The sequence below is a fragment of the Rattus norvegicus genome, chromosome 3, assembly GCF_036323735.1.
Source record: "Rattus norvegicus strain BN/NHsdMcwi chromosome 3, GRCr8, whole genome shotgun sequence".
Classification (NCBI taxonomy): Eukaryota; Metazoa; Chordata; class Mammalia; order Rodentia; family Muridae; genus Rattus; species Rattus norvegicus.
Window position 1 is genome coordinate 116,160,464 of NC_086021.1, and position 27,435 is coordinate 116,187,898.

At 36.3% G+C, this 27,435-nt stretch overlaps 1 protein-coding gene across 15 annotated transcripts in view; it reads right to left on the reverse strand.

Moving 5' to 3' along the window:
* Nucleotides 1-27,435, reverse strand: part of Mettl15 (methyltransferase 15, mitochondrial 12S rRNA N4-cytidine) — a 177,532-nt gene that overhangs the window by 118,984 nt on the left and 31,113 nt on the right. The window lies entirely within an intron of this gene.

Sequence of the window (27,435 nt, forward strand, 5' to 3'; positions counted from 1 at the left end):
TAACTTGGCATTGTTAAAAATTACAATGAATTTATGCATTTGTTTAAGAGTTTGTCAGAGATCATTAAATATCTTTCTAGGGATTAAAGTGATACCAGTGATGGAATTCGTGTGTTACATGCAAAGCCAGAAGTTTTAATGCCTAGCAGAAGAAAGTATATACACAGAGTCTGACATAAAATGGTTCATGTATCATTTGATGAACCAAATTCTGGCAATAAGATTAGTCACTTATGAAGTGTATGATCTATCCCTGAGTGTCCTCACATTTAAAGGGGTAACTGGATAAAATTTTGTTAATATCATTTTCATTACACTTTTAAAGGCTAACAAACTAATTTAAGGAGAAGCAATGAATAATATATTAACCTAATTGTTGCACCATACACAAAAGTTGGGTGAAAACTACAAGAATTAAAATGCTGCCATTTTAGTGGTGCATGCTTTAATCCCAGTACTTGGGAGGCAGAGGTAGGCAGACATCTGGAGCCCTGCCTCAAAAAAAAAAAAAAAAAAAAAAAAAGAAAGGAAAAGAAATGAATGAATGAATGAATGAATGAATGAAGAAAAGTAGCCAAGGGAATAATGCTTGTGTGTTTAGGCCACACATATTCAAATAGCACATCATTAACATTAATATTGTTGACTACCATTTTTAAAAATTAAATGTATATATTTCCATACCCCCTCTACCCATCAGCCAGGCTCTCTGCTCTTTCCCACACCAGCTGCAACCAATCTCCTCTCTGATTACTTTTCTGAGCCTCTGGGTAAACACTGGTCTCTTGATGATATGATTCCAGACCCTTTTGGATCTTACAGTCATTCTAAAAGCTGCCCACTCTTCTAGGATCAGAGATACCTATTCTCCTGCCTAAGTGCTTCCTCCTACATACATAGGCCACCTAACTAGAAATCCATCTTCCCAAGATCGCTTGCCCCAAATGACTGACCAATAAAAGCTTACTCAAGAGAGAACAAGATTTGGAAAGCTACACAACGGAAAAAAGGAGAAAGGGACCAGCAAGGGGTGTGTCTACTCCCAGGTAGTATCTGCTCACAGATAGTGACCAACTCTCAGAAGAGAAACTGAATCCCTCAATAACAGTTCCACAAAGGAAAATAATGTTTCAACCCTCTCACAACTTGGTCCTTTTCATTACAGTTAACTGTCTATACTGAAGACAAAAGGTGAATTGAGAGAAGGGACAAAGAGACAGAGGGCGATTGCTAATGAACTACCTCAGAAGATACAGTCTAGACTTGAAATAAATGTAACTTAAAAAAATGAAGACAACATGTGAGGGCACACACACACACACACACACACACACACACACACACACACACCAGAAAAAAATCACTAATTCTATAGAAATGAATCCAAATAAAAATGGCCTTGAAGATCTTGAAGACAGAGAATTCAAAAGAATGATAACATGAAACTTGCAGGGAAGTGGAGTACTCATCCTCCCTCAAGGAAACTTCTCTTTGCAACACAGACCATTAAAGAAAAACAAACCCAATCAAAATACAGAATGATAGGGCCCAATTCCAACTGATATTTCTAATACACAGATCCTGCACCTAAGGCTCAGATGAGAAGTCAGAAAAATTATAGGAGCCAAAGAAACAAGGGAGTTTGCTGTGAGACTGCATCTCTTTGGAATAGCAGAGGCTACACTCGTACAGTCTCACCAACATGGCTGCCTAAACATGAGTAGAACAAAGATGATGCCAACAGGCATGGATGGGGAAAGCTGATTGGTCCCCAACCTTATATAATGAACTAGAGGCAACTAAGAAACATGGGGAGCAGGAGAACTAGTTTTCCATAAGAAAGAACACACCAGTTGGTTAACCCATAACAAATGGTCAGCCCTGAAAAATATACATACAAGTAATATTAATTTTTTTTCTCTTTCTTTTTTCTTTTTTTTTTTTTTTTCGGAGCTGGGGACCGAACCCAGGGCCTTGCGCTTGCTAGGCAAGCGCTCTACCACTGAGCTAAATCCCCAACTAAATTTTATTAATATATTTAGAAATACAGAGAGAGAGAGAGAGACAGAGAGAGAGACAGAGAGAGATTGTTTATCTTTTCTCCTTATATTCCACTTCCATACTCTGTTTGTGTTTTTGTCTCATTACCCAATTTTTATTTAAACTACAGAAGAAAATAAACAAATACCAATATAATTAAAAAGGATGTCTACTTAAGCATAAAAGCCATTGCAAACCTGTATCTTAGATAAAAGGTAGGTCATGGCTCCTAAGAGCAATAACTAATAGAGCAAACAAATACAAAGGTTTGTACATAGTGCTTTAATTAGGGTAAATGATTTGCAAAGGATATAATTTGAAAGTATTCACATAGATAATATTAATTTTTCCAAAATAATAAAAGAATTAACATCTGAATTTTTAGATGAGCATAAAAACTTAGATTGATGATTAAATGTTCACTTGTACACACATATAGTCAGGGAATGCAAATTAAAATGGAAATAAGGTATTCTTGAACAAAGTATTATATTGTCATTGTAGGGAATGGGCATATACAATACTGCTAATGAAAGGTTAACTGCAACATGTCTCAAGGTAATTCAGGATGTCCTGAACACTATAAATGTGATTTTAAGTAGTTCATCACAGTAAAATAATTACATGGGTTAATAATCCTCATTGCATCTTTGTGAATAACCTAAATTAGAAATAAGATAAGGTTTAAATAGCACCATATTACTCAAACAGCTCTTGTGTATTCTTATAGCAAAATATGGTGAGGGAAATACAATGTGTTTATACATACTAATATGAAAAGTATTACTAAGTTGTCATCATAGAATTCTGGCCTAAGAACAGAGAATGCATTTATGTATATGATTAGACGCAATAGCCTATTCCTAAACAATCAGCCATTCTATAAGTAAAGATTAGTCTTAATAAATGAAAAGAAAACAGAGCCAAATTGGGGAGTCACTAGCCAAATTACTTTCATCTGGGTAGAAATTTAAGAAACAAGTAACTTGAATTAACACTTGCCTTCCTTCCTCAGCTCAAAAGGACTTAAGACTCTGTGATGGTAAATTTTGACTGTCAACTTGATAGGACTACGAATAACTGTGGAAATCTGAGTATGCCATGAGGGATTATCTAGATTAGGTTAACCGAGCTGGGAATATTCAGCTTCAGTGAGGGTGGAACCACAAATTAACTGGGGTCCTAAACTGATTAAGAAGGAGAAATCAAGCTGAGCAGAGGGATTTACCAGTGTTTTTGCTTCTTTACTATGAATGCAATGTGAGCAGCTGCCTCAAGCTCTTGCTGCCATGTTTCCCCACCTTGATAGAATGCAGCTTCAGATTGCAAGCTGAAACAAACCCTTCATAAATTAAGTTGCTCCTTGACAAGTATTTTGTCACAGAAATGAGAAAAGCAACCAAAACAGACTCAAACCTAATATGCTGAGTGTTGGATTTTTGAAATGGCGGAAGTGGCCCAGTAAAGTGGATGCTGAGTGAGGGCAATGACCTGAATTGGAATGCCCAGTCCTCACATAAATTGTTCATGTTTCTGGGACCTGTAAATCTACAAGAGGTTTGTAGATATACAGGCCTATTGCCAGATACTCTCTGGCCATCAATCTAGGCAGTCACAGAGTGTCAACTTGAGGAAAATATCCGGTCACACCATAAGCTGGAGAGTAAACAAGAATGGTGCCAGTTGGTCTCCAGTCTCCACATCCACATCCACAGAGAGATATGATCATCTCTCTGTGTGTATATACAAACACACGCAGAAAATGATCCAGTATCATGACATATAATTACATTTCTTTATGTCCCTCCAATGTGCTTAACATATGTTGATAAAAGTTTATTCACCTTTTTGTGATTTGAAAAGGCAGCTCACTGTGTTCTCAGGATGGCCTCCAACTCAAGATCCATCTGCCCTGCCTCCCACATAACGGCAACAACAGACCCCAGCACTGAGCTCGGTGTGCTGAGCACCGCTTTGGTTTTTAATATATCTTCATTTATTCGAGGAGCCCACAAAAGAGAAAGAAGAGAGGACAGGGGAGGGGAGGGGAGGGGAGGGGGGAGGGGAGGGGAGGGGAGGGGAGGGGAGGGAGAGAGAGAGAGAGAGAGAGAGAGAGAGAGAGAGAGAGAGAGAATGGGGAGCATGAAAAGGTGGTAGAGGACAAAGAGAAGATGAAAAGCTGTAACCTTCCATGTTCGTCCTCAAGACTAAAACAAAGCTAAGAGATGGAAATTGCAACAGCCTTCCTCACTTTCAAATCACATTAGAGGAGGAAATCATTGAGACCAAGAGAATTACAAAATGAAATAAAGAAAAAAACCAATCACTTTCAGCAATCACTTTTTCATACTTAATACATAAAACTCAAGTATTGGGCCCACATTGCCATATTTCATGTTAAATATAGCTTTTTACACACATAGACATTTTGCTTGGCATCTTTATGAACTCTAAAACACTTGTCTCAAGTGAAACATCTGCTTTGCCAGCAAATGTTTCCAATTTGAAGACATTTATTTGTTTCATGCCTATTTTAGGAAACCCACCCCCCAAACCCCTTGGCCAAACTCTTGAAAACCACTTTAAGTCTATTAAACCTCAATAGAGAGCTCCATTCACTAGCGAAATATTATACTTAGAAGGCAGAGTTGGTAAACTTTTTCCTTTAAAATAAAATTCATTATTTAAACATAAATTTAATTAAAATATTTTCAGATTTTAATATCTGATATTATCAGTGTGGTGTTACATTTCTTAAAAGACTTATGAAACATATTAATTTATAAATGAATAGTGAATGAATAATATAATTGTTATTGATATACAGTATTCTTCCTAAACTATACTAGAATGAACTATTACACTTAGGAAAGAATGGTAAGAAATTTATCAACATCATATACCTCCTGTTCGAACATGTCATTTTAAAATTTAGACTTTGTGTAATCATCACCTAACTATACCCACTTTGAAAAAACAGGCAATGTTTATTGAGTATATATTCTTAGCCAGAGAGTTTTATTTACCTTTTCATCATATAACATATGGTTTACAATTATATATATATATATATATATATATATATATATATATATATATATATACATCGTGTCTGTCTTTCCTTTGCTTCCCTCAAGCTCGCTCTTCAAGGGATGACTTCTTTTTTTATTATTGTTTCATGCACACGTGTCATGTGTAAATGCACTATAAGCTTGAGTGTCTGTCTACATATAAAGCTCCTCTCACTGGACAGCATGTAAGCACTGAAGTGTCAGTGTGGTGAGAGCAAGACCTCAGAGAGAAGGGTTACAGGTCAGACTCAGCTCGAAAGTTTTGAGTGCTATGCTTAGGTACTCTATCTCTGAGGGATACTTACAATTACTTAAATGTTTCTTTCAAAAATGATAGTGTTTAATCAACCAATCAGAAATAAATTCATTCTATGGTATAATATCATATTTGGCTATGGTCAAATAAACAGTATGTGGTTAAATCCCAGATCAAAAACACTAAAAGTAAATTACTAGCAAGTCATCATCACTCAAAAATCATATATACTATCAACACTAAAGAGACTCACTAGTATCTAAATCTCTATATACCTACATCTACGTATATACACAAATAGATTTAAAGTATCTATTTATATATTATGTGTGTGAAAAAAAAAATTAGGCCATTAATTTGTGAGGTAGCCAGGAAAGTGGATAAGCAAGGGGTGGGAGAGAAGAAAGACGTGGGGAAACATACTTACGTATTTATTTAAATGGGCAAATACAAATTTTAATATTTTTTAAAATTTAAAGTAGCATGCTGAGATATTATGAAGTAATGTTTAAAGTGAGACATACCTGTCTAAATTTGAAAGTCATAAACTGAATCACAGTGTAAGTTGACCCATTGTATGAATGCCTTCAGTCAGCATATCTCATGCTATGTTTACTTACCGCTCTGGGTCTTCAGCACTCGTTCTGTATCATTAGTGGGAATAACAGCTCAGTAGTTCTTCTTTATAATTGCTCAGGGAAAGGATTAGGCCGTCCTGACAGTGCTTCCTCATGTTTCAAGAATTGTATACAGCTAAGCACTTTTTAAATGCATATATTAGAGCAAAGCATAACATATGAATATGCATGATAAAGTAGGAGATCTAACTGAAAGCTCCAAATGTAATTAATATTCATGTTTAAGGACCTATATAGGTGAAATTTTTGAAGTTGGCATTTTCTTATAAACTTCAAGGTCTAAGTTCATTTTACTATTTTTAAAGCAAAAAGTGTTGGCTTAGTTTTTAAAAAAACAAACGAAAAGAACTCTCCTGAGGATATAACATAATTTATGAACTGTGTTAACTCTATAATTCTTTTTAATAATAGAATGCATATGGTTTTAGTCGGAGTTGATTTGCTTATAAAGGCTTCTACTTGCATGGGCAAAGGCAAGGATGGCAGATAATGGGAAGTGGACATTGACAAAATTGTAACAATGACGACAGCAGCTCACCAAGGTTTACTGGAGATTAAAATGTTGCATGGATACTCTCAGCATATAAGCCACTCAGAACAATCAATTCTATGGAAATTTATATAGAAAATTATCTGACAAGTTATTAAACGTGTAGAAATCTATTTAATTATTTATGCTTTCTCCACTGACATGGTTCTATAAGAAACTGTATCCAATATTAAAAAGATTATAAAAATGTAGATAACCCAGGATAACAGCATGTGAAGAGACTCAGGAGTGAAAATTCTGGAACAGATTTCAGTGACAGCTATGCTGCTGTGCAGAGAAGCTCTAGGAACAGGTGCAAGAAGATGGGCACATGGGAAAGCAGCCATGCAGCCTGACAGCATTCTGGGAATAAAATAATAATATTTGGAATTTATACCAAACTTCTTTCCTTGGAGCATTTAACACACATCAACTATTAATCATCCAACACCCACATGAATATTTCTTTCCTCATTATCACACTCAGAAATGATGAGTTGTTGCTTCTCTGACTACACAGTTCAAACCATGCATTTTGTCTTCAATTTCACACTCAACTTTTCTGCAATTTTTATATTTTCATCTAAAACTAACAAAGCATTGCTTTTGGTGTTTTCAACAGACTACTCTCTTAAAGACATTCAAACTTAGATTTCTGATTTCTGAGAGTTCCTTAGAAAATGACATCAAAATTTATTAAAAGAATGACTATGGCACATTTGCCAGATGCTAAAAATTTAAGAATAAATTATAGTTCAAATATTAATAGACAAACAGAATATAGAGAATCAAGAGCCCCAGTGGTTGTTACTGACTAACCATTTCACAGAGACTCCCTCCTCAGCAAGTTCAGTGGCTTGCTATACAGAGGTATGAAAACTGCCGTGGTGGCTACCATATAACATTGAAACTGGGCCTTCCCAACTCCAATCAAACTCCTGCATAGCATACACTTTTCTCATCTCCCTGATACCTCAAAAACAAAAGATCTTAGCAATTCTTTATGAACTATTTGAAGTTTGTGCGTTAGTTACTTATAAAAAGGAGATGCTGATTTTATAGGGATTTTAAAATAAATATGTACAAAAACATCTGTCATTTCTTAATGTAGTCCTTGGTGTAGTGTTAGGTTATCTAAAAACACACATACAGGAAATTTGTGGACTGATCAGGGTACATATATGTATTTAGAAATATATACAATTTTAAAAGAGGCCATGAATTTGAAAAGAAACAAAGAGGGGCATAAGAAAGGTTTTGAATAGAAAAGAGGGGAAATGATAGAATTATCTTATAAAAAGTAAAAGAAATAATTAGAACATTAGATGAATGCACTGTTCATGAAATAGAATGTGTGAGTAAACCAGACATTAATGGTGAAGATAACAGTCTCCAGTTCAGAGACACAGGACTATGCATGGTTTGTGCACTGAAGAAAATGGGCATCATCTCCAGAGCATCAGCAGGAGAATTAAGAGATTCCGTTTTTCAAGGAACATGGGCTTTGGGGAACACCTTTTCTCTTAATTGACATTCTAAAACTTCTAGGAGTGAAACACAGAAGAATTTCCAAGATCCAGAGGAGTTATTCAATAAAAGACTGTCAAACTGGGCACAGGGTTTAACTCTATAAATAGAGTAGGCATACTCTTCCATAATTTTAAGGGAAAAACAAGTTATAAATAAATCATTAAAATTATGTAACAAGGGATAGATATGATCCAGATACACGGTATACATATATAAAATTGTCATTGAATAAATACTAGAAAGGGGCTAAGAGAGTGAGAGCTGGTGGGGAGGGAAGGATGAGGAGGAAGGAGGGAAAGAAGGGAAGGGAGGCAGAGCTGAACACTATCATTCTCCTTCCTAACTACTCTGTAATGTAATGTGGCACAAGCTCCTACCAAAATGGATTATATGTTTTTGAACTGTGAATTGAAATAAATCCTTCAGGTTATGCAAGGAAAGCATACTTGAAGACTGTGATAAGCAAGACAGTATATCCAGAAGAATGAGCGAAGGCTCAAAGCTCTGAAGGAACACTGAGCTGAAGAAGAATGAGGCAAGGCAAGTGCAGGTACAGTAAGCACTAGCCATTCACAGTGAGGCATGCGCACTGCCCCTTTGCAGTACCAACAATGTGATCTCAAAGCTGCCATTCTTGTTCCTTTAGGTAAACCTCTTTGGAGATAAGACACGTCGGAAGAACCACTATTAAACCATTTTTTAATAATATCTATAATGACACTAAACCTTCTGAATTTTTTTCTCCCTTGTCCTAAATGGTATTGCTAAGTAGCCATGTAACCAAGGCTGGCCTTAAACTCTGAATCCTTGCATCCCAATGTTCAGGGTAAAGACATCACACACTACACCAGGCCTTACCTTTCCTCTAAGAACATGTGATCTAAGATTTTAAATTGAACATAGTCAGAAATAGTTCACCATGATTCTTTTTAAACATGTGTTTTTAAACTGAGCATGCTCATAAATGCACACTTCAAATTGAGCATACAAAGCAATGTGCTTTCCTATATAAATATTAATAAGTTCCCCATACTTTCTTTATTCAAGGAAGGATAGAAGTCCTTTTCAAATTACTCTAATGTTCTCTAGGTTTTCTCCAAGCATCAAACTCATCTACATTCTTTGATAACCAGGCTGTATTTAGTAGTTTCTTTTTTAACAAGATGTAAACCCACTGCCTTCTATTACAGCATCATCTGCACAGTGTATGGACAAGGAAGACATCCTGACAGAAGACAAGGTTGAAGAGACAGAGACTAGTGGTGCATAGAAACATAATCATTTTCCTACAAACCATAAACTATTAAGCTAGAAATGAGGTAATTAAATATATATGTATATACATATATATGTATGTAAACAAGAAAGTATAAAGATGTCCATTAGGTGAACAATTAAAATGCCCTTGCAAGTAATCATATTAAGAGAAAGGAACTGTAAAGGAGATGTAGAAGGAGCAAGTTATACAATAATCAAAAGATGCCAAAAGGTTTTGAAGTAAGTTCCAACCCAATGTGAAAATTATACAATATAATGTTTAGAGCTATGAACTTGAATTTGACTCAGGACTAAATGCTTGTTCTAAACATCAAGTCCAAATATCTCATAAGAAAACAATTCATTTCAATGAAAACCTTTTATCCACAAAAGCATGTCTCAGGGAGGAAATAATCTTCTACTATTTTTTCTTCTACCTGAAGTATTGTTCTTCTACCTGAACAGGTGAGAAATTCCTCCTTTTAATCCAAGTGAAGTCAGAAACTCCAAGTGGTTTCCCACTTTTTTGGCAATGGTTTACAAAGGCTGACTTTCCTCTCAAGAAACACAGTATATGAGCGTGTGGGCATGCGCTAAAGCAGTGGTTCTCAACTGTGGTTGAAAGCCCTTTAGGAGTCCACCAACTCTTTCACATGGGTCCCATATCAGATATAATGTATATCCGGTATATACATTGTAATTCATAACAGTAGAAAAATTACAGTTATAAAATAGCAACAAAATAATCTTATGGTTGGGGTCACCCAACATGAAGAATTATATTAAAAGGGTTGCAGCATTAAAAAGGTTGAAAACCACTGCACTAAGTGGTCAGGTTCATCATCACAACCAGAGCCTACCTATGATAAAGATCTATAGAAGAAAAAAAATTACTCTAGAGTCACAACTCAAATAAACAGGAATAACTGATTTTTTTCAACATCCCCAGCCTAATGGGCAGAGCTTCCAATTGCCAATAACTATCAGTGATAAGAAGATATCTCCATTTCACAGAATTAAATGATATGTTAGAGACTTCTGACTACTTTCCACTGCTCTTAGCATAAATTCAGGAGAAGTTTTCAATTTTTAAAAAGCATCCTACCCTTTTTAACATAATGGTCTCCCCATCTTCACTTTTATATTCGTCTACTGCCTTCCCTTTAGAGTAATACGAAATATCGTTAAGCCCATTTGTGTTTACCCAAGGAAAAACTGTTAGTGTAAAGACATCAAGAAAATTCCTTTGTTCTCCTAATAGCTTCAACACAAATCTATGTCTGGACCTGAGTAGTCCAATGTCATTAAATTATTTATGTAATACATGAATATATATACATATTTATTCATGAAAACAGGCAACAAAAGGAAAGAGAAGAAAGGGGAATAGTTAAGTACAACAGAGACCAAGCCAAAGAAAACCCAGTGCTACACTGTTTCAGAAAGTATCTTTAAAATAGTCTTAGCACTCTTCTGGAAGTGAGGAAACACATGGGAGTGATCTTCCAACTCCAATCTGGCCAGGACTGTCTGCCCGAGAGATGCACCCTGGGTAAGTCTCAGGTCTCCAGTCTATGCACTGTGTGAAAGTAAGGAGACTGCCTACATTGGCCTCATGTCCAGTGTAAAAGTTAGCAAATACTACTCAGTTACTCTATCAGAATGTTTCTTCCTTGAGGAAGAAACAAGTAATTTCTAACTGCATAGGAATTTGGAAATCTTTTCTTGTCTCTCAGTTTTCTCCATTGATTGAATTGGAAAAAATGTCAATGTTTTTAAATACTTTCTACTCACTGTTTTGTCACTCTGAATTCTTATATAGATTCTTCTATAGAAAAACCAATTGCCCCACTAGAAGCATATAAATCCCAGAGAGATATTTACCAACCCAGTTTAGGAAATGCATTACAAACAGTGCAGTGAGGCAAACCAATGCTCCCACTTATGTTCTCCATAAGCCATCATGGGAATCATACTGACAAATATTTCTTCGGCATATTTCCAGACTGTAGAGAACTTGCAGACATCAGCAAACACAGGATCAACATTAAACGTATGTGATTCTACTCTAGGGCACAGCAGGGACTATTCTGCCTGATATCACCTTTCTTGATTAAGAAAGATCCTTCACAGAGGGAAGAGATTAGGGATATGATACCTGGTGGAGCAAAGACTGTCACAGGTGGCTGTTACACAGAAGAGCTCATCTTCACAAGCAGATATCCCTTTCATTTTGCACACATTCTCCCTATAGGGTTCCATACCATGCTAAAGCCTCCGGTAGCATACAAGCCCAGCCTCTGTCCTTTTGTTTAGCTTTGATATTAAACAATTCTTGCTTGCTCCTGTTTGATGCCCATACTGACAGTGTGTGGCTTCTATGGTTAGACACAAAATAGATTTCTGTTTTTTCTTTACCAATAAATTGTGAGTTTATGTTACAGACTCAATCATTAAAACTTACAGAACTGGGGTTGGGGATTTAGCTCAGTGGTAGAGCACTTGCCTAGCATGCGCAAGGCCCTGGGTTCGGTCCTCAGCTCTAAAAAAGAAACAAAACAAAACAAAACAAAAACAAAACTTACAGAACCATCCCTAGTCTAACCTTAATAAATAATGTACTTTATATTCAAATAGGTATCTTTTAATAATCATTTAATATAAATGTGTCATTCAGGCTATAAAGCAATTGCATTCCTCAAAGAAAGTGTCTCTGCAGAGTTGGAGTTGGGACTAGACTCCGGGTTTCTTAACTTTAGTCTAGAAGTTGTAAACTATAGACTAGCTGTGGCTGGCGAGACTGCTGCAGATTTGGTTTTTCAACAACCAGCTACACACACACACACACACACACACACACACACACACACACACACAGAGGGAGAGAGAGATAGAGAGATAGACACACGGACAGACACACACACAACATGGACAGACACACACACACAGAGAGAGAGAGAGAGAGAGAGAGAGAGGGAGAGAGAGAGATAGAGAGATAGACACACGGACAGACACACACACAACATGGACAGACACACACAGAGAGAGAGAGAGAGAGACAGACATACTGACACATGGACACACACACACACACACACACAGAGAGAGAGAGAGAGAGAGAGAGAGGGAGAGAGAGATAGACACATGGACAGACACACACACACAAAGAAAGACAGACAGACAGACAGACATATAGACACATGGACAGACACAGAGAGAGAGAGACAGACAGACAGACAGACATACTGACACATGGACACACACACACACACACACACACACACACACACACACCCCAGACTCTAGAATTTCTGTCATATTGTCATGTCAGTACAAATAATGTCAAATTAACTCAATTAAAATATTTTCACACAAAATGCAACAGCTAAAAATGTCAGAAAAGAACTGGATTCTTCTGTTATTGATGCTGGTAATAAAGTACTAAGCTAATTGAAATTTTCAATTTTAGGTTGAAATTAAAGCAAATTATTCATTTTCTCAAATGCTGTTTTAGTCTAACAGTGCTAGTTTAACAGTCAAGCTGCTACCTAATCTCCTACCAATTCCACTTCTAATCTCAATTTCTTTACGTTTTTCTTCAATCTAACATGTTGTAAATCCCGTTTATGTGACAAGAATCTAATTAATTATGAGCTCATGTCTTTGCCTCAGATGGCAGTGTCCTTAAAAGTCTCTTAAGTTCCATGATAGCCACTTAAACAGTAGGGAAAAAAGACAAATTCAAGAAGGGTGTAGACAGGACTGACTACTCTCAGCAGAAATCCCAGCTACATGCATCTTACATAAGAACAAAAACATTGGAAGATAGACAATAAAATCACTATTTCTACAATCCTTTGGGATTTAAGAAAAATAAGTCTTATAACAACAACAAAAGTATAAAATAAATAAAATCACTATTTCTACAATCTGTTGGGATTTAAGAAAAATAATTAATTTATATAACAGCAATTAAAAGACTAGTAAAAGAAGATACCTTAGGTAAAAAGAGCCAAAAATTTAGAAAGGTTTCCTTGTAGAGTTAAAAAGAGAATTAAAAGTAGGGCTTAAGAAGCAACAGGTTAGGAATGGAAAGTTAATGTATTTGTTAAGGGTACTGGCTGCCCTGGAGGACCTGGGTTCTGTTCCTATCATCCATACAACAGCTCATATCTATTTGAAACTCCAGTTTCAGGAAATCCAGTGGAATCGGCATGTACCACTGTGAACATGCCGATATATGCACAAAAAAAAATCATTTAAAAAATTTAAAATTTATAAAAATTAAAAAAAATAACTGGGACAGTCATGCTTGATTATTGCAGGCCTGAATAAATAATACTGGCAAAATATACAACCGATAACAGAGCCTAAGTTTCCAGGAGTGAGCAGAATAAGGGTGGCAAAGAAAAAGGGAGGGCCAGGGTAGAAAATGAAAAGTAGTAGAAAACACTGATTCCCTCTTTTTCCCATAATTTTCAAAATAAAATCATTATACCTTTGCAAGTTATCAACATAAAACATGGACATAAGGTTCCCATAATCTACTGATCTTCAGATGTTATACTATGCCAGAAATTGATGATTTTTCCTTGCAATTTATATTTTCCATAAAATTCTCAAATTGCTCACTCTCAGAAAGGCAAGGCAAGGCAAAGGGGACTCCGGAGTAGGGTCCCTATTTCAGTGATAAGACACCATGACCAAAGCGACTCGGGGAGGAAAATATTTATTTCAAGTATACTTCTATATAACAGTTCAACATCCAAGAAAACCAGGGCAGGAACTCAAAATGGCAGGAATCTGGAGGCAGGAGCTGATTCCGACTCCATGGAGGAGTGCTGCTTACTGGCTTGCTTTCCATGGCTTCTCAGTGGGCCTCCTTATGGCATTCGAGACCATCAGCCCAGAGGTAGCACCACCAAAAATGGGCTAGGCTCTCCCACATCAATCAATAATCTTTAAAAAGCCCTACAAATTTGCCTATACACCAATCTCTTAAAGGCATCTTCTCAATCGAAGTTCCCTCCTCTAAGATGACTCTAACTTATGTCAAGGTAAAATTAAAGAGAGCCAGCATGCCTACCTAGTAAGTTTAGAACAAAGCAGTTGTGCTAGTAAATGAAGGGAAACTATATACCAAGATACAATAAAGAAATTAAAGATAAATAATACAGAATTTATTATAAATTCTAATTTATTATATCTAATTATATCTAATTTATTATAATTATAAAGAGGTAGTAGAGAAAAAGCTGAAAAGGAAAATCTGTTCCAGCATTAACTTTAACTGCCATGAAGAACTGATACAGATATAGCCTACCAATTAAAATGTGTTATGTCATCAAATAGAAAACATATCTCAATTTCAACTGACTATTTCAAAAAATATTTGAGAATGAATACAAGATAATTATAGTTCAAAGGAATCATGGTTGCACACAGCTGTAATTCCAGCATACAGAATGTAGAGGCAGGAGCTAAATAAAGGGTCCATTTGGAAATAGACAGATAAAGGGATGGATGGGTAGATGGATAGGTGGATCAGCAGGTGGGCAGACTGTGAGGCAGGCAGGCTGGTGGTAAGGCTTGGTGGAAGAATACTTAATAGCATTCCCAAGGCCTTTGGTCCTTTGATATGTAACATGAAAAGAGAGATGGGGTGGGGGGCATTGAGAGAGAGGAGGGAGGAAAAGAATTAATCTCAGTATAATGTATTGCTAGAACAAACGTTTTTCCAAAGTTTTTTTTCTGATAAAATGCTGTGAATTGGATTGAACCATATACTAAGTGCTACCATAGAGTGCTAATGATGTTTAACCACATATGGTTGAGTATGTTAAGTTATTCATTTGCTAGAAGTCAAGTACTACATTTTATATGGGTCACATACTTTCCAACCCTGAAAGATAATGAAAAGACCTAGAGAAACAATGTATAAAAACCTGAAAATTCTAGGCACTTATTTGTGAGGTTTTTTTCTCTTCGTTCATATTTTCCTCAGTAATTCACATTAGCGTTCTGTCATTTTGCTAGAAGATACTTGCTCCCTTCCACCAAAATCTATCCCTGTCATTGCTACTTAAATTCCTTTACAAAACCCTGTATGTAAATAAAATACCTTCCATCAATCAATACAGTACAGATGAAGAAATACTTGATAACACATGTTATTTTAATGACTTTTTTATATCAAATTACTACAACATAAAGAAATCATAGTAATTCATTTTATTTTTTATTAAATAAGATAGTGACAGTTGTCTTCCAAGACAAATCAGTATACTATTATTGTATGAACTAAGGCTTCTCTTACAGACTGATAAATGACTGAGATAAAAAGAGAATGAACTGAATTGAGTATCTTTTGAGAAAAAAAAGGCACCAAGAATCGAACACAAACAACGCAGGTTTTATAAATGGCACCATGGTAAGTATAGGTCTACTCAACACATTTTTTAAAATTCATGAGGCAAAACAAAACACTAAATTTCAAAGAACAATTAAGCCAATTGCCAGAAGACAAAATACTTTGGTGGGATGTCAATCAGTAATACTGAGCTGACAACTGTGCCTTAATTAATTTTGAAACTGTTTCCAATTAGTTAGTATAGAACACTAGAGGCTTCATGCTGCCCATGACTCATGCACTGAGTCATCCACCAAAACTTTTCCTACACAAGAAATATCCAAGCACCCGCCAGGACACAAGATCAAAAGGAAAGACGGTTCACCAGCCTTCTTAGTTAAAGCCCTGTGATAAATTTAGATGACCAGGAGGATATGAAACAACTTTCCAGAAAGTTTCATCAGTCAGAAATAGCTTGAGAAGTTAGATTTGTTAACAAAACAATAAAAGCTCATTGCTTTGAAATGTTTTGCAAGTATATCTATCTATAAAAACTACTAGCTATTTTAAAGTTATATAGAAGAAATAAATAACAATCATTAAAGGGTTCATTTAATGTTACCTAGTCATCATATTAAAAACAGTATAAAATTCATAGCTCCTTAAATAGCAGTGGAAACAAAATTTAAACATGAACAAAATCCTAAAACTATCACCTAAAAACTTTCCTAATTTTACATTTAGTTTATCCTCAGTGTGATCCACAATTAGAACATTAGAATTAACCTAAGCCTTTTACATGGCTCCTTAAAAGGAACTATATTAAAAATGCCAGCCAAACCAGTGGAAGGGGAAGCCAAGACTGAACTCCCAGTGAACGTGATTGTTGGGGGGAGGGCAGTAATGGGGGGAGGAAGGGGAGGGGGAGGGGTTAGGGGAATGTTGGCCTGGAAACCAGGAAAGGGAATAACAATTGAAATGTAAATAAGAAATACCCAATTTAATAAAGATGGGGGAAAAAAATGCCAGCCAATAACTGGGATGTTTGGTTCTTGTTTTTAACTCAGGGGTTTTGTTTTGTTCGTTGGTTTGGTTAGTTGGTTTTATTTTCCTTTGATAAATTCATACAAGAACGCCATAGTTACATCATTTCCATCATTTCCACTTCCCGCTCCAAATTGTCTTACTTTTTCCCACATTCATGACCTTTTCTTTCTTGTAACATTTGCATGTGCATACATCCATGCATGTTTAGGGGTGCATGTGCATTTGTGTGTCTGTATGTGTCCTGTTCAGTCCATCTGGTTTTGTCCATATGTAAAGGAGTTTGGGGCTGACTACTAGAGATTAGATAATATATCGGGCTATGAGAAAGCTGATTCTTCCATTCCCAGTATCAATTACCTATAACTCTTCATCTGGGAGTGGAGCCTTGCAAGATTACTCTCCTCCTATCCACATCAGCATGCTAACTGGTATCTTTATACAGGTCTTATTTAGGTAAGTATAGTGTTGAGATTTCATGACTGGAGCTCCATTGTCATATATAGAAGAAAATATCTAACGGTAGATGTTCTAATCCTGTGGCTCTTTTGATCTTTTCACCCCCCATCCCCCCTTTTCCTGCAATAATCTTTGTGTTGTAGTTGTATCAATTAGGGTTGGACACATCATTTTCAGCTGTTGTATGCATTTTGACCTGTGGTAGATCTGTAATGGTCTCTGTTGCAAAAAGAAGCATTTTTGAAGAAGGGTGAAATCTATACTTCACTATAGGTAAAAGAATAATATTTAGAATGAGTTTAGAAATACTTCTTTAAAAAAATGGCCATAGTATATTCTCCTCTAGGATCTAGGACCACTCAGAGTTGGCTAGTTTTAATACTAGACATGAATTCTTTCCTACTGAGTGTGCTTTAAGTCCCACTAGATTTTGGCTCCCCCAAGATAAAAGTGCCACTACTACACCCTTGGAGAAATCTCCCGATGCTGATAATTGTGATTCATGGGCTTAAGAGTTGAGGATAATGTTGCTTGCTTCTCCTCCTTTGGCATCTTCAATAGCACTACTCAATACTATGAGAGGCAATCTTCAGGGAGAAGCCTTCCAAGACTATTACAGCTGGATTCCTACTAGTCCCATGTCAAAAGACTCTGGAGTCTTCAGCAATAGGGTCTTACCTTCAAGTTCTGGAAGGCAAGAAAGGGCAAAGGAAATAGATTACATTATTTGGGGAATCACTTTGACTCCTTTAACGGTAGTTTCCCATTCTGGCAGTGAATTGTTTCATTTTTAGTTTTGCTTTTAAGATAGTAACTTAATTCAATATTTTCCTGTCTGTGTGTGTGTGTGTGTGTGTGTGTGTGTGTGTGTGTGTGTGTGTTATGTACTTCAATCAATGAAATGTTTCCCTGTAGCTCTTTCAAACATCCTTAGTGACATTTGTTCCTCTTCCCTCCCTTTTTTTCTGTATTGCTGTCACCCCTTCATAGTTGAATCTTCCCTATTCTCTCCTTTAGACCAATAGCTACTTTTTCTATAAAATGTGTCTCCATCTAACTCACTTTATAAAAGGAAAAAGATGTATAGGCAATTATTATTTGAGGTTCCAAAGTATGTGAGGTTGAAAGATTAGGTCAAAGACAATATGATTTTAAAAAGAGAGAGAGAGAGACAGAGACAGACAGAGACAGACAGAGACAGAAAGAGAAAAATAGTTTACTCCCTAAAGAGAAAATGAAAATAATTCTTTTTTCAGAAATATGATGTGTTGGAGAAGCCAAAGACGGTCTTAATATATCGAAGGATATAGAAGATCCCAGTGAGTTGCACAGTTAACACTAAATCTCCAAATACTGTAATTTTGTATGTCCTGACACTGCTTTTTAGAAGGTGGATTTCGTAAAAACACAAACATATGCTAATGAACATTCTCTTCAACAGCACAGCCAAACCAAGAAACAAAAATCATTAATGAAAGTATAACATATTCTGGTTAAGAATATTTAGGAATCATACTATGAATTATTATATTATAACATGTTATATCACATTATATCTTTTCATTCAAATAAATAAGTTATGATCTTTGGAGGGGTCAATTACCTATTGAAAAAAGGTAGACTTAAAATTCCTTAAATATTGTAGAAATCATTTTACTTGTATAAATTCCATAATATAAAATTAAGAATTAAAGGAATAAAGGACATCTAAAATTCTAACCTAGCAGCTAATACTGTTTGTGTTCAGTTATTTAATTATTCTATGTGTGTACGCATGGGGGGGGGGTCTTACTTGCATGTATGTCTATTTACCATATGTGTGCCTAATATTCATTTTTTCCCAATTTTATTAAATTGGGCATTTCTTATTTACATTTTAAATGTTATTCCCTTTCCCAGTTTCTGGACCAATATACCCCTAACCCCTCCCCCTCCCATTCTATATGGGTGTCCCCCTCCCTATTTTCCCCTCAACACTGACCTCCCCCCAACAATCACGTTCACTGGGTGTCCAGTCTTGGCAGGACCAAGGACTTCCCCTTCCACTGGTGCTCTTACTAGGCTGTTCATTGCTACCTATGCAGTTGGAGCCCAGGGTCAGTCCATGTATAGTCTTTGGGTAGTGGCTTAGTCCCTGGAAGCTCTGGTTGCTTGGCATTGTTGTTCATATGGGGTCTGAGCCCCTTCAAGCTCTTTCAGTCCTTTCTCTGATTCCTTCAACGGGGGTCCCTTCTCAGTTCAGTGGTTTAATGATGGCATTCACCTATGTATTTGCCACATTCTGGCTGTGTCTCTCAGGAGAGATCTACATTCTTGATAATAAAGTAATAATACCATAATAATCTTCTTAATTCTATGGCAAACATAAAATTCAAAATTATTTTTGGAAGTGGTGGCAAGCATAGAGAAGTACTCATAAAGTGGCATGCAAAGATTATTGCTTGATATGAATTATCTTTATATCCCCTGAGTTGCTTATGTTACAAGAGGGATATTGGCCACTCTATCATTTTGGACATTTCTATGTTGCCTGGAAGAATTATCTTTAAAACATATCATTGTTATTTTTTAAGGCAAAATAAGGGTACCACAATATCAGGTTCAAAAGCATAAATCCTCCTTAGCATTCTGATAATACTAAAATGTATCTAAGGCTAGAAAAGAATACATTAATGCCTTTATAATGCATATGACTTTTTGGTAGTAGAAGTCTTTTTTTAAAAAATGAGATAATTTTCCAGTATAATTTAGTACAAAAAAACTACAAAAAAAAGGGGGGGTAAAGAAATGAGAGTGGCAAAAAGAGACAGCAATAAAAGCAGGCAAAATTTACAAAGTATAATGAAAATCAGTGGTATGACTAATCAATGGGACAATTATTACTCAAAACATATGACACAAAATGACTGTGCCCTTTGATAAAAGCAGTAGACACAATAGTGTGCTCAAAAGGTACATTAGTTTTCATAGCCCTCAGTAAGAGACATAGATTCGCAGTGAACCATGGTTCAGTACAAACAATTTAGACACATCAGCCTGATATAATACAAGCACTCTGTAGTCTTTCAGATATTTTATGCCCCCTCCCAGTTTTTTATACCTATTAAGTGATACAGAGTTCAGAGTCATACCTTCAGAGAAGGATCTGGAGATTTTATGTTATTTGCTAATGAGCATGTCTATATATTTTGACAATGCACTAAGCAAGAAATGTTGGTATATACAAATGCAACCTAATGAGCCTAATGAGAATACCTGTCTGGATTAATTAAAAAGTATTTACTGAGCCAATTACTTAAACAGTAAGCAGTATTTACTGGAGATACAGTGTTTAACCTGCCTCCCAGGCTTCACCAGGTTGGAGTGCATTAGGCACCGCATTTGATTAAATTATCACAGCAGTAGGAAAGATGATAATAGCATATCAGGTCCCACTGCAGAAGAACCTAACTTGGAACCGAAATGTCAGTAAAGGTTTTGCAAAGAAACCTGCTGTGGGCCAACATAAGAATTAGTTCAGAAGTTCCAGTCAGAAGTCAATAGATTTTAATATCTCAAACAGGCTTACAATCCTTAACACAGTCATAATAGCCAGGACATAATTTATCGACTAAGTGAGAAGAAAAAAAAAATCATCCCAGTTACATGACAAAAATCATTACTGTAGCCTGTAAGCAGTGTGCTCTGACTTCCTTGTCCTTAAGTCATCAGAAGAAAAAGGCTGTGGGCTCCTCATCTCCTCTACCCTCCACAACTAGGAAATACTGGTGTTGTCAAAGTAGGCACAATTGTGCCAACTAAAATTAATACAGAATAATGAATAAAAGGAGAATGATTGCATATGAGTAGGAGTAATATCACTAGGAGTTTTTGTTGATAGATAAATGAATAGGAAAAGAGGCAAGAGAGAAGGAAGAAATGAAGAAAAACTACATCGTTTAAAAAAAACGGTTAAGGAGGGAATAACAAGTAACATTACAAAATATTGTTGAGGATTAAAATTCTCTTTGTCTCCAAGAAATATGCATAACTTTGTTAAAATAACTTTTGCTTCAGTGGACTCTGTTCTTCTGGCCAAAGGTTCCTCAAGGAATGTTATCACATGAGTTATGACAAAAAAAAAAAATCCATTTTGACAACTCTGTCTCAGGATCAGATTTATCATCTAGATCCTAAATTATGTATCAAACTGATTCCTGAAATGCTAACTTGAGTACCTGAAAAGATAAAATGGTTTCCAAAGCAATATAGAAGATCATATTCCCAACAAAATACAAAGTAAAATAAATTTAAAAATAAAAAGGTTCCCATCCATCTAAGTCCAAAATACCTTAAATGGAATAGCACTCTCCTCCTTATCCCTCCCCTACCCATACTCAGGCTCTTTTGCATCCTTTCAAATCTGCTTGTCTCTTGCCATTAACAAGGCTACTACTCCAGTTCAAACTGTCATCTATTCAATAAATAAATAATGTAACCTCAGGCATAGCATGCTCTGACCTTCCATTTCTTCTTCGCTGTCTACGTTTAAGCCACACTTGTCCTTCAGTTCCTCAAAAGTACCCCGCCTTTCCCACAATGGGGTAATTTTCTATGTCATTCCTTTTGTCAGAATTTTTCCTGTTCCTTGACTCTTGACACATAAGGCTTTCCAATATACACATATTAAATTGAATGCCTTGTTAGCCACTCTCATAAGAGCATATCCATTCTTTTATTATACTCACTACAGTTGAAATTTCACTTTGAATTGACTATGACTTTTCTATACTTATTCTAATACTGAGGTGTGAAAACTAAGATGTTGCGAGTAGGTATGTTACCATGACTGTGGGCTTTTCTTATAAGAGTTGCATTGGTCATGGTGTCTGTTCACAGCAGTAAAAAGCTAACTAACACAGCAGTTGGTACCAGGGACTGGGTTATTATTGTGATAGGCCTGACCTTGCTTTTATTTGGAAGAATGTGGATTTTGGGACTTCAGATTTGGAAAGCAGTGGAATGCAGTAAATATGACATAATGGGTTGTCCTAGTAGGAATATGGAAGACTGTTACTGAGGGTGATTTGAACTGTGAGGACTTGGCCTAAGTGGTTTCAGTGGAGAATTTCAATGTGGCCTAAAGATTGTTTTGTGGTGAAGAATGTGGCTACTTTTTTGCCCTTGTCTGAAGAGTCTGCCTGAGGCTAAGGTGAAAAGATTCAGATTAATTGCACTGACAAAGGAAGTCTCAGAAACACCCATCATAGACTTTGTTCTCTGGTTATATCTCATGAAGAACATTTTAAACAAGCATAGAAAGCTGAGAAAGGAAAAATATAAAACATCTGGTTCAGGTATTAAAGGGGCACCAGGAAGTGAAATGGAGCTGAATACTGTGTTCTAGGAGATTAAATTGAATTAAGGGAGCAGTGACCTTGGGGCAAGATCCTACCAGCTCAATTTAGGTCCAGGCATGGAAGTACTAGCCTTTAATCCCAGGAGGCAAAGACAAGCAGATCTGAGTTCAAGGCCAGCCTAGAACAAAGCAAGTGCTAGGTGAAGAAAAATTTAAATCTATGATTGGATGGAACTCAGAAGAGGGAAACTTTGGACTTTTAACATTGCTGAGATGGCTATAGGCTATGGGGACTTTGAAGTTAGACTAAATATATTTTGCATTATGCTATGTTTAGGTATGGCCTCCATAGATTCATATGTTTAACCAAGACTATGGGGGCCTGGGAGTGTAACTTGATAATTTGTACATATACTTGGCCTAGGGGGTGGCACTATTAGAAGGTGTGGCACTGTTGGAGTAGGTGTGGCACTGGGTGTGGTCTTTAGGACCCATCCTAGCTGCCTGGAAGCAAGTATTCTTCTAGCAGCCTTCAGATGAAGATGTAGAATTCTCAGCTCCTCCTGCACCATGCCTGCCTGGATGCTGATGTGCTCCTACCTTGATGATAATGGACTGAACCTCTGAACCTGCAACCCAGCCCCAATTAAATGTTGTTCTTTATAAGAGAAAAAAAATCTAAGATGTTATACCTCAGCATTTGTATGAATCAGGAACTGAGAGGCAGCTTAATCAGGTGATTTTAACATGTGACTCTCACATGGTGGCAGTCATTGTGGTCTACAGTATTCATGTAGTTCGATTGAAATGAAAAAACATCAACATCGCCCATGGATGGCAGATTCAGACTTAGGAAGAACCTCTACATTACTGAAGACACAAGTCAGTGGTAGAGCATTCAATAGAGTTCACAAGTCCCTCCAGGTTCAAAATGGTTCATTACCACAAATACAAAGAAAGAAACTAACAAATCACATACAGGAGGCCTTTCCCTAAAGTCCCAAGATCCTAGTGGCATGGCAGCTCTTCTCCCCACAGTAAGCAATCTGAGAGGCAGCATGGGAATTTTGATTCATTCATCAAAGTCATACATTATTCACACAAATATTTAATTAATTACACTGTGTTCTTCCCAATTCATTATAGGAAGGAAACATACAAATTTAACAGTGGGAAAAAGAAATCAAGGAATATATTTCTACAGAACACCAATCATGATATGTTGACAAAAAACTTTATAAGCTTCCAAATTTGCCAATCTCTCACAAAACTTACACTATTACAATCTAAACTGTCATATTTTCAAAATATCTCCCTAATAAGAAACTCCAGGGCTTGGACTAAAGTGGCTACAGTGAGCTGGAAATGGCCTTGTAATGTTGTCCCTGAATCACAACACTCACCCCCAGGGCCAGGATACCCCATTTCCTGCCACTTAAGGCATTTCCTTTTCTAAACCAGTCTCAAGCTACTTTGTACCATTCAAACGCCATTTCAAGCCCAGCTACTCCAAGAGATATCCTAAATATGCTAAAAATAGTCTTTAAAGAAAAAGCTATAAAATTGGTATATTTTTGAATCATAATTTTGTTTTTATAGATCAATTTCAAACAATACCCCCCGTCCCGGTTGACTACACATTTTTTTTAAACTTATCGCCAATTCAATTTTTTTATTTGGTGGGCTTAGAAACTGTAATAAAGTTGTATATGCATTATTATTTGAGTAAGTGTTATTTGAATACGAAAATGAACACTGGGTTAAAAATGAAGCCTCAAGGGTGACAACCCTTATGGATAAATATTAATGTAGAGCTTCAAGTTCAAGCAGATCTAAACAGGTTACCATATATACTTCAGCAAAGAGACAGAGTGGAAGTTCTATCTCTCTAGCTATCCATCTATCATCTATTCATTTTTATGTATTTTTGTGTCTTTACATGCATGGTGTGAGTGACACGTGTCACTGGACATGTGTGGAGGCCAGAGGAAAACTACATGAAACAGTTTCTCTTCTTCTACCGCTGCATGGGTTTTGGGAATTGTATACAGGGCTTTTACAGCAAGTGTCAGTGGCCACTGTGCCATCTTACGAGAACAATACACAAGTTTTTAAGCTCTTACAGAAGTTTTCAAGATCCCATTAAGAACAATCAAGCCATGTATCAGAGATTAAAGGAAACAGTAGAATGTTCATATACAGCACCAAAGTAAATACTCAGATCCCTGGAAAATTCCTTTCTTGGGTAAATAAAAACTCAACTGTAAGTTATGAAACTCTCACAGGATAACCTCCTACTAAATGATGTTAAGGGCAGCTAAGCCGTAAAGATACAGCTCCAATGAAAACCCTTGCTTAGCACGCATGAGAACTCACTTTGAACATTAGTACAGCAACGGAAAAAGTCATTAAAATTAATTGACATGATTATATCAATTAATACAATGGAATATAATTGATTAATTTTTAAGAATATGATAAAAGAAAATGCTATTGTCTAGTTATTTAACACGGGGTAATGTTCTAATGCAAAGAACAAGAATAAATTGGATTTTGTGAGATATGTAATTTTTCTCACATAATATACATTTTAATATAGAAGAAGAGTAACTTAATAAGACATACCACCCATGCATATAATTGTGATAAAATTACACAGAACAATTTAAATGAGCTATGTGACCAGTATTACAGTGTTCTATTTCAAGACCATATCTTTTGCTATGACCTTTACAGAATAAAATAGAGGTTTCATTTTAACAACTCGGCTTCTCTACTAGACGATCCACTAAGCATAATAATACTTTTCAGTGATTTCCATGGTGGGGGTATTGCTTCTAGGAAAGAGTCTAAAAAAACTTCTTCAGAAAATACTAATCTATATTATACATTTTATTTTATAAATGAACCCCCCCAAAAGAGAGAGACCTTGTTTAAAGCTATAGATAAATGACTAATTCTTTCATTGTCCTTTGAAATCAAATATCCTGCTCCACATTATAGAAGCCACCTAACTGATGTAGTCCCATTAGGTCACATCTTATAGCATTTATCTTTTGAAGGTGATCTTTCTGATAGCTTCAGTTAACAGGATGCAAGCTGGTACCACTGAGACAATCTTTCAAAACAATAAACAATTTTTAAATTAGCCAACAATGATTCTATTAAAAGCTCTAAGTATGAGGGAGAATCCTGGGATACTCTGTAGCTAAATCCCTTAGCATTGAAGTAGAGTGACATGTGTTAATCCTTGAAAGTCAAGGAAAGGTGGAAGGGGAGAACTGACTGAGTCCACAAAGCTGTCCTCTGACCTCCCGTTATACATGCATGTATGTATACACAGGTATAACATCTAAGCTTTCAAAAATGTTTATCATATTTAAAAATGGCATTATCAGCACACTTGATTTTGCTTATGAGCAAATATAAAAATGCAACGATTATGTTTTCATGCAACAGATTTATTTTTAGCAAGAAAAAAAATAGAGAAATAAACATTTGCATGGTAAATGATAGGGTTTTGTCCCTGAATTTTAATGAAGGATAAATGCCTGGCAGTATAGAAATAAAAGACAGGCTAATTAGTGAAAAGAAAATTTATTCAGAAATTATACTGTTTACCAAATCTAATCAAGGATCTCAATTAAGCCACTAATTTGTACCATAACCAGGAAACCAGGTGACTTGCAGAAAGGTAACTGATCAGAAGTGGCAATGTAGGCAAATGGCTGAGAGGGGAAGAAGCCTTTACTCACTTGTGCCATGCTCACTTTATGCAACTGTAGACTCCTTTACTTTTGAAATACGGTTGCCATATGATTCTCAGCCTTACATTCCTATTACACAAGTCATTGCAAAACACAACCCTGCCCCCATCATTCAAACCCACACAGCATAATGCACCATCCTTTGTCTATCTCAGAAAAGCTCAATGGGAACATTATGAAAATGTGTTTGGCCTGTGTGCAACAAAAGAACCCGAGAATGCCACTGGTGCTTAATAGGTGAGATAAAAGAGTACTGGAAACCCTGGAAAGCACAAAGGTGAAGCCACAAAATAAATGGCCTAAATGGCCTAAATTCTGTGTGAGTAGTAGTTTCTATTCATGAAAGAAATGGGAGCAGAAACAATTAAGTCTAAAGTCAAGGAGCAAGAATCATAATATTAAATGCATTTAATTCACCTATAATGATGGTATATGTTTATGGGTTATAATGTGATACTCAACACATGAAATTTATAGGACAGTAATTACTGTGCATATCAAGCAAATATCTATCGAGATTATCTCCTCCTTTCAAACCTTCAGTCACAAGCAAGTGAAAAGGCTCAGATGGTAATGGCACTGTCCCTCAAGCCTATCCACCTGATGACTGAGTCTCATTCTAAAAAAGGTGGAAAAATAGAACCAACTTCTGCTATATAAGTGTCATATAAAAGGATATTTAACCAGGTCATTCCTTACCTTTAAACTCTCCAAAGACTCCTCATGGCTGCAAAAGCAAAGGCAAAAACAAAAAAGAGCAACAGCAACAAAATAAATAGAGAAATATTTCAACCCCCCGTGAACCTGGAGTTGAGGGACAAATGCTGAAGTGCAGGAAGATGAGGGCGTCACCAACTGAGTCAGCCATTACTGAGCTCTCACTGACGATGCGCTGAGGAATGGTGCACACATACACTCATCCATGCACGCTTCTCTAAATTAAATACAATAAAAGCCAGTGGTATTTACTGGTAATCAAAACATTAGATAGCAGTTCATCTCTTCCAGGAATATTTCCAATTTTTGGCATACCCCTGATTACATATTAAAGTCAGTAAGGCCTCCGGATGTAATAGTGACCAGCCACCTCAAAGGAACAAAATGTACTCGGTCAAAAATCCTGGAGGAATACGATAGTACATGAACAAACTTGGTAA